Genomic DNA, 6524 nt, shown 5'->3' with positions numbered 1-6524 from the left:
CTCCTCTGAGATGAAAAAGTTGGCACAGGAGAGCAATTCGTTGAGGGCCGCCTCAAACCAATTAGAAGACTGATGACTCAAAAGAAATCATAAAACAACTGCAAAATACAGTATTTAAAAATAATATTTTGTAATGCAAAGGTAGATGCCTACAATCGTTGCGTCACTGGTGCCTAGTCCATTTACTGATCAATGTACACGTTTGGATACTATGATGTCATGATCCTATAACATAACACACACAGCCATCCTAGAATACTTCATGATAGTATCTCAAAAGGTAATTTTGAGAACTAACTTTTTTAGAACATTTCCCGTGGAGAAGCAGCGGTCTGCCTAAAAGAACTTTAAAAATGGATCACAGATAGTCTCGATCGCGTTCCTGTACTTACTGCTCTACTGTGCACAACATAGCCCGCGGAATACTTGGCTTACAGCCTCGATGCACGAATTGACCAGGTTGGGAAGAGCCCCATAAAGCCGCTGTACGCTCTCCTGAAGCAAGCTGCCCCGGAACAGTTTTCATCGGACCCTAATATCCTGGATACTGTCACTGGGATGAAGTCCGAGTTGGTCTCGCACATGATTCATCGGAGACAGATATGGGCATCTCGCTGACCACGGACCTATCATCACGCAGGTAGTTTAAAGAGACACGCGCTATGTATGGACAAGCATTGTCCTGTTGAAAAATAAAACCATGCTACAGTTGCATGGGAAGTAACACATGAGGAAGCAGGATGTCATTGACGTACAGTTGTGGCACCAGAGTTCCCTCTACCACTACCAGCCGTCAACTGACGTCATACCCTATGGCTCCCCACATCTTCACGCGAGGAGTAGCATTACTGTGCCTCTCCAAAATATGGAAACAACTGGATCTCTCTCCAAGTCGCCGCCGTGCTCGCCGTCGATGGTCAGTCGGGTAGCGTAGGACGGTCATTCAGCGATAGGCACAATACGACGCTATTCAGCTTCGGTTCGTGCTTCCCGGTCACCGTACCACTCCAAATGCTACCGTCTCTGTTGTGTTGTTGAAGGCAGCCTACGAATGAGTCAGTATTTCCCCTACGAATGAGTCGGCGGCTGCTGCTATTATGCGATCAAAGGCGCGGGATGATGCATATTGTGGCAGAGAGACCTTTGCTTGTTCTCGGACGGCATGCGCAGATGAGATAAGGTTACTATGACCTTGGTGCACAATACAGCGATCTTCCCTTGTGGCGGTCAGATGTGGGCTACGGAAAACTTTAAGACACGATCAATATGTATGCCCTCACTTTCCCATGCACACCAACATCGGACGGCAATTATAATTAAATGCCCTACAAATCTACATATTGCAACACTTAACGATGCTGAAAGTCTGATAATATTTTGGCCAATATGATGGTACCACTCCATATATATAGAATAACTGTGTTGATGACACTTCCTGTGTTACTGCGTCTGTAATGTTCGCATTACTATGAGCATTGTTGACAGGAGGTCAATAATGTGCAGGGTTCCAAATAAATGTGAATAGCAGTGGTAGAATGGGATGGCTGTTGTCACTGAAACCACCAGCTTTCGGTTACACCGGTTCTTTTCGCCTGTAGTTTAACGTGACTGTTAAAACTGCTGAAAATAACCGTTTTCTGAAATAACCGATTTTCGGTTTTTCATTCCTAGTACTTCCAGTAATAAACGTAGACCTCGAATAAAGATTGAAAAGTTCTGATGAAGGTGATGGACTAAGCGACCACGATCGATATACGACTGAGGCTGCGGCAGAAATCGGTCTCATTGTCGGCAGCAAAGATGGTGATTGTGAAGAAGTTGGGCGCAGTGACAGCAGGTTTGAAAGATCATAAGTTGATGACTTCTCTGCGTCGCCACTTTTGGATGGTAGCAACCGCAAGATTATGGGTTCAATTATTATCCTAAGGCAAACGGAGCACTGTACTTCATTCTTACCGCAGTTCATGGAATACTTCCAAACTAGGGACAGTTCCATTACGCAATTCAACTGATGAACCGGTGTACTAAAGTCCGAGGACGACAGCGAGGAATTTCAGTATACATCAGGTCAGACAAGTCTTGCACACTGCACCTACTCGCATACCAGCTGATAGGTCATTCCACACAGCAACAGGTACAATATTGTCTCTGCAATGTTCTACGATGTTCTACCACTTCTCATGACACGTGTTTGTTTCCAGTTTATAATTGTAGGCATTTTGCTGACCTTTTTTCCAATTTTATAATAACCCAATATTTCAAAGCACTGGAAATTTTACGAATAAATACTACTCAGTTTCTGAAAAAAGTTCTATTGAAAAACAAAAAATTTTTGTACTGCTGCTATAGAAAATAACTGTGTCTCTCATTTTTACATAGTTATTAGTGAAAATGGGGAAAAGCGTCTTATGACCGAGTACATACAAAAACTAACAGTATCAGGTTTAACCAGTCGGTTTTTCCAATCCCACGGTACATGCCGCAAGAGCGAGAGTGGAGTGCAGGAAAGGTAAAACGTATTGGACTGATTCAGTAAGACGGAATAACTCTACTGAAGTGTACTGCAAAAGTATATGAGCCGTCGGAAGCTGAGCAGAAAGATCGTGAAGACGAGTTGAGGAAAGAAGTAAAGCTGTGAGGACGGGGCCTGAGTCGTGCTTCGGTAGCTCAGATGGTAGAGCACTTGGCCGTGAAAGGCAAAGGTCCCGAGTTCGAGTCTCGGTCGGGCACACAGTTTTAATCTGCCAGGAAGTTTCATATCAGCGCACACTCCGCTGCAGAGTGAAAATCTCATTCTGGAGTTGAGATAAGTTTGTAAACTGAAGCTGGAGCCGAAAACACTTGGAATGGTGTTGATACGTAACTCCTACGATTTGTCCGCTGTTACAGAAAGCTGAAAGTATTATTATCCAAACGAGGAACGAGGAGATGTACATATTTGGAGATCAATTAAATCAGCCGTTTATGCCAATGTAGACATCAGCATAGTTTTGCTGAGCTGTAAAGTGATCGGATTACAACAGCAAATCTCTCCGTGATGGGACATGTCACGTTTACCGTCTGCCAATGAAATTTGTTGAGCATCTCCGTTACGCTCGCGTGATTGCTAAACGATCCCGTGACAACTCTTTTCGCTCTTCACCCTATCTTTATCTCTTATATAAATCCAACCTAGTAATAAAAAATCCCGAATATTATTGAAGTTTTACAGAAGCTTGAAATTTAGCGCGATCTTGAATGACAGATGCTTTTAATAGTTCCCACAGCGAAACTTTGTCTCCAAACCTGATCAATGTGAAGAACACAGGGGCAAGACGCAATCAGTACCTCCAATGCACTATAAGAATGGTAATCTCAATGTGACAGTGCCACTAAAGCAGAATTACTAAACACGGTTTTTCACAGTTCCTTCACCACAGAAGTCGAAGTAAATATTCCAAAATTCGAATCAAGAACAGCTGCCAACAAGAGTAACTGAGAATGAGATATCACTGATGTAGCGAAGGTGATTAAATCACTTAAGAAAGGCAAGGCATCCAGTCCAGATTGAATACTAGCTAGGTTCCTTTCACAGTGTTTGATACAACAGCCCCATACTTAGCAAATCATATACAACTGCTCGCTCGTCGAAAGATGCTGCACAGGTGACGCCAATACTCAAGAAAGGAAATAAGAGTAAACTACTAGTTACAGAGCCATATCAATAACGTTTATTTTCAGTAGGATTTTGGAGCATGTACTGTGGACGAACATTATGAATTACTTCGAAGAAAGCGATTTATTGACAGATAGAAAATAACGTTCTTGTGAAACACAACCACTTTCACGATTTCATGAGTGCTATCAACAGGGGACAACAAATTGATTCCATATTCCTAAATTTCCAGAAGGCTTTTGAAACCTTTCTTCACTAGCTACTTCTAATCAAATTGCGTGTCTACAGAGTATCGGCCCAGTTGTGCCACGGGATCCATGACTTCTTGTCAAAAGGGTCACAAATCATAATAAATGTCGAAAAGGCATCAAATATAACAGAAATAGTGTCTGGTGTTCCCCAAAGAAGATTTGTAGGCTCTCTGCTGTTACTGATCTACATAAACGATTTAGGAGACAATCTGAACAGCCCTCTCAGATTGTTTGCAGATGATGCTATCATTTAACGTTCTGTAAAATCATCAGATGATGAACACCAATCGCAAAACGATTTTAATAGGATATCTGTATGATGTGAAAAGTGACAACTGACTCCAAACGATGAAAAAATTTAGCGGATTGGGTGACCTAATCCGCTAAATTTTGGTCGCATTATAAATCGCACAAATCTAAAAGCGGTGAATTCAACTATATACATAACTTAGATATCGACGATAACACAGATAATGTTGTTGGGAAAGTGAACCAACACGGCGATTTATTGGCAGAACACGTAGAAAATGCAATAGGTCTACTGAAGAGACAGCCTACACTACTCTTGCCCGTCCTCTTCTGCAGTATTGCTGTGCGACATGGTATCGGCATCAGATAGGACTGACAGACGACATAGAAGTCCAAAGAAGCGCAGCTCATTTGGCATTATCGCGATATAGGGGAGACTGTACGAAGGATATGACACGCGATTGGGGTGGCAGTTGTAACGCCGGAAATGCATATCCTCCTATTTCCATCTATTGTACTATAAATTCTTTTCCTTTATTTGTTACCTCAAGATATGACATTTCTGTGTCTTTATATATTGTAATTGTTTTACTGTTTGTATTTATATATATTTATGCATTTATGTTGATTTGTTTTGTGAATATTATTTGTATTTATACGCTGGGTCTGGCCTAGGGAAAACTATGCTATCGAATGAATACATCGATAGGTCGTGTGGAGAACAAAAGTGTTTAGGATCTTTGGTAGTGTTAAATCTGTCGCGTGGAGCGCGGGAAGAGGGAGAGTCTGCCTGGAGTAGCGAGTGGAGCAGGTGTGTTCTGTAACGCTCCCGCGAGTTGCCGCGCTTTCGGGGTTTGGCAGCATGTAATTGTGCTCGACTTGCTATGATAGTTTCTGACACGGTGTCGCGGACAAGAAGCATTAGCTGGCGCACATCAAGAGCCCGTTTCGCCTGGTGACAGTGTCGAGAAGAAGGCGCGCCAACATCCAGCTTCTGCAACAGCGACGGCCGACAATGAGTGACTGTCGCCATCTCCTCGATCGACGGCTTCAAACCTTCAATCAACCAACAAGGAAGACTGGAAGCACGTAAAGTTTTAGAACTGTATGGCAGAACTCAGCTTTTCAAACTGATCCATTTTCATAACTAAATTACAGCAACGTAGCATGAACCTTTATTGCTCATTGTCCCAGTTGCATTACCAAGCAGGGTCCCTTCCTTTTCCGAAATGAACCCGAGTGTCGTTGAAATTCAAACGCCAGCATCATTCGATTTCACTGCTTTAATTTCAGAGTTAAGTTAAGGTATTCATAGCTGGCTACAATATTTAGATTACACAATCACAAATTAAGAGTGCGAGTTTTGTTACCGTATTTTAGCTTACCTGTGACTGCAGCTCAGCTTGGTACGTACTAAATTTTACTATTGTTAATTGTTCAGAATCATTTAATTCAAGATCAAAGTTAAATCTCTTATTTCTAAATTGCGTAGATTCAAGTAGCTTTTGAAATGATTGTTGAGGTAGTCCAAGACTAACCGTATTTTACTGAATTTCGATGTGCTTCAGAAAGAAAGCTCACTATTAACTTCAGTCACCAAATTAACTTTCGATTTTCCGGTTTTATTAATTCTTTTGCTAAATTAAGTCAGAGTGTAGCGAAATTTATTACTTTTGACAAACATTCAGCTTTCACACAACACGTGTCAACCTTCAGTTGCTACCCTTCTAGTGCTAATTATATGTGTAATAACCTTTCTTTTTCAGTTACTATAGTAATTGTCCTTGGGACTGGCGACCGTAATTTCCCCCAAATCTCAAATATCTAATTACCGCTAGTTAATTGTTAACGTAACGGCCGCACATTTACTCTTTATTAACTTTACCCCTTTTCAAAATTAATTTCCACCAGTTTCATTTGCATTTTTCCTTTCATTCAGATGTAACCCTTTCCTCCCTCTTTACCGACAGATTAACTTCGGTGGCGATTGCGTTTCCCAAATTTCCATTAGGTACACGCGGTTTAATTTTTCACTGTCATTAAGGGCGATAAGTGAGGGGGAGGCTACACAGTCATTAAAGTAAAGGCGTTTCTCGTTGCTACAGGGTCTTCTCATGAGATTTCGATCACCAATTTTCTCTTCCAAATGCGAAAATATTTTGTTGGTGCCCACCTACATACGGAAGAATAATCTTAATCACCAAAATAAGAAAAATCAAAGCAACCCCGTAAAGACTTAGTGAGTAGAAAGGTAGAGAAATAGTTTGACTGTGAATTGCAGAGTAATCATGCAGATATAGATGTAGGTGTTGTATGGGTACCAGATCGATAAGAGATACTCAAGAATCAGTCTTACAAATGTTTTGCTA

The sequence above is a fragment of the Schistocerca americana genome, chromosome 3 (assembly GCF_021461395.2).
Source record: "Schistocerca americana isolate TAMUIC-IGC-003095 chromosome 3, iqSchAmer2.1, whole genome shotgun sequence".
Lineage (NCBI taxonomy): Eukaryota > Metazoa > Arthropoda > Insecta > Orthoptera > Acrididae > Schistocerca > Schistocerca americana.
The sequence above is the reverse complement of the archived record's forward strand: the minus strand, read 5'-3'. Positions refer to the sequence as shown.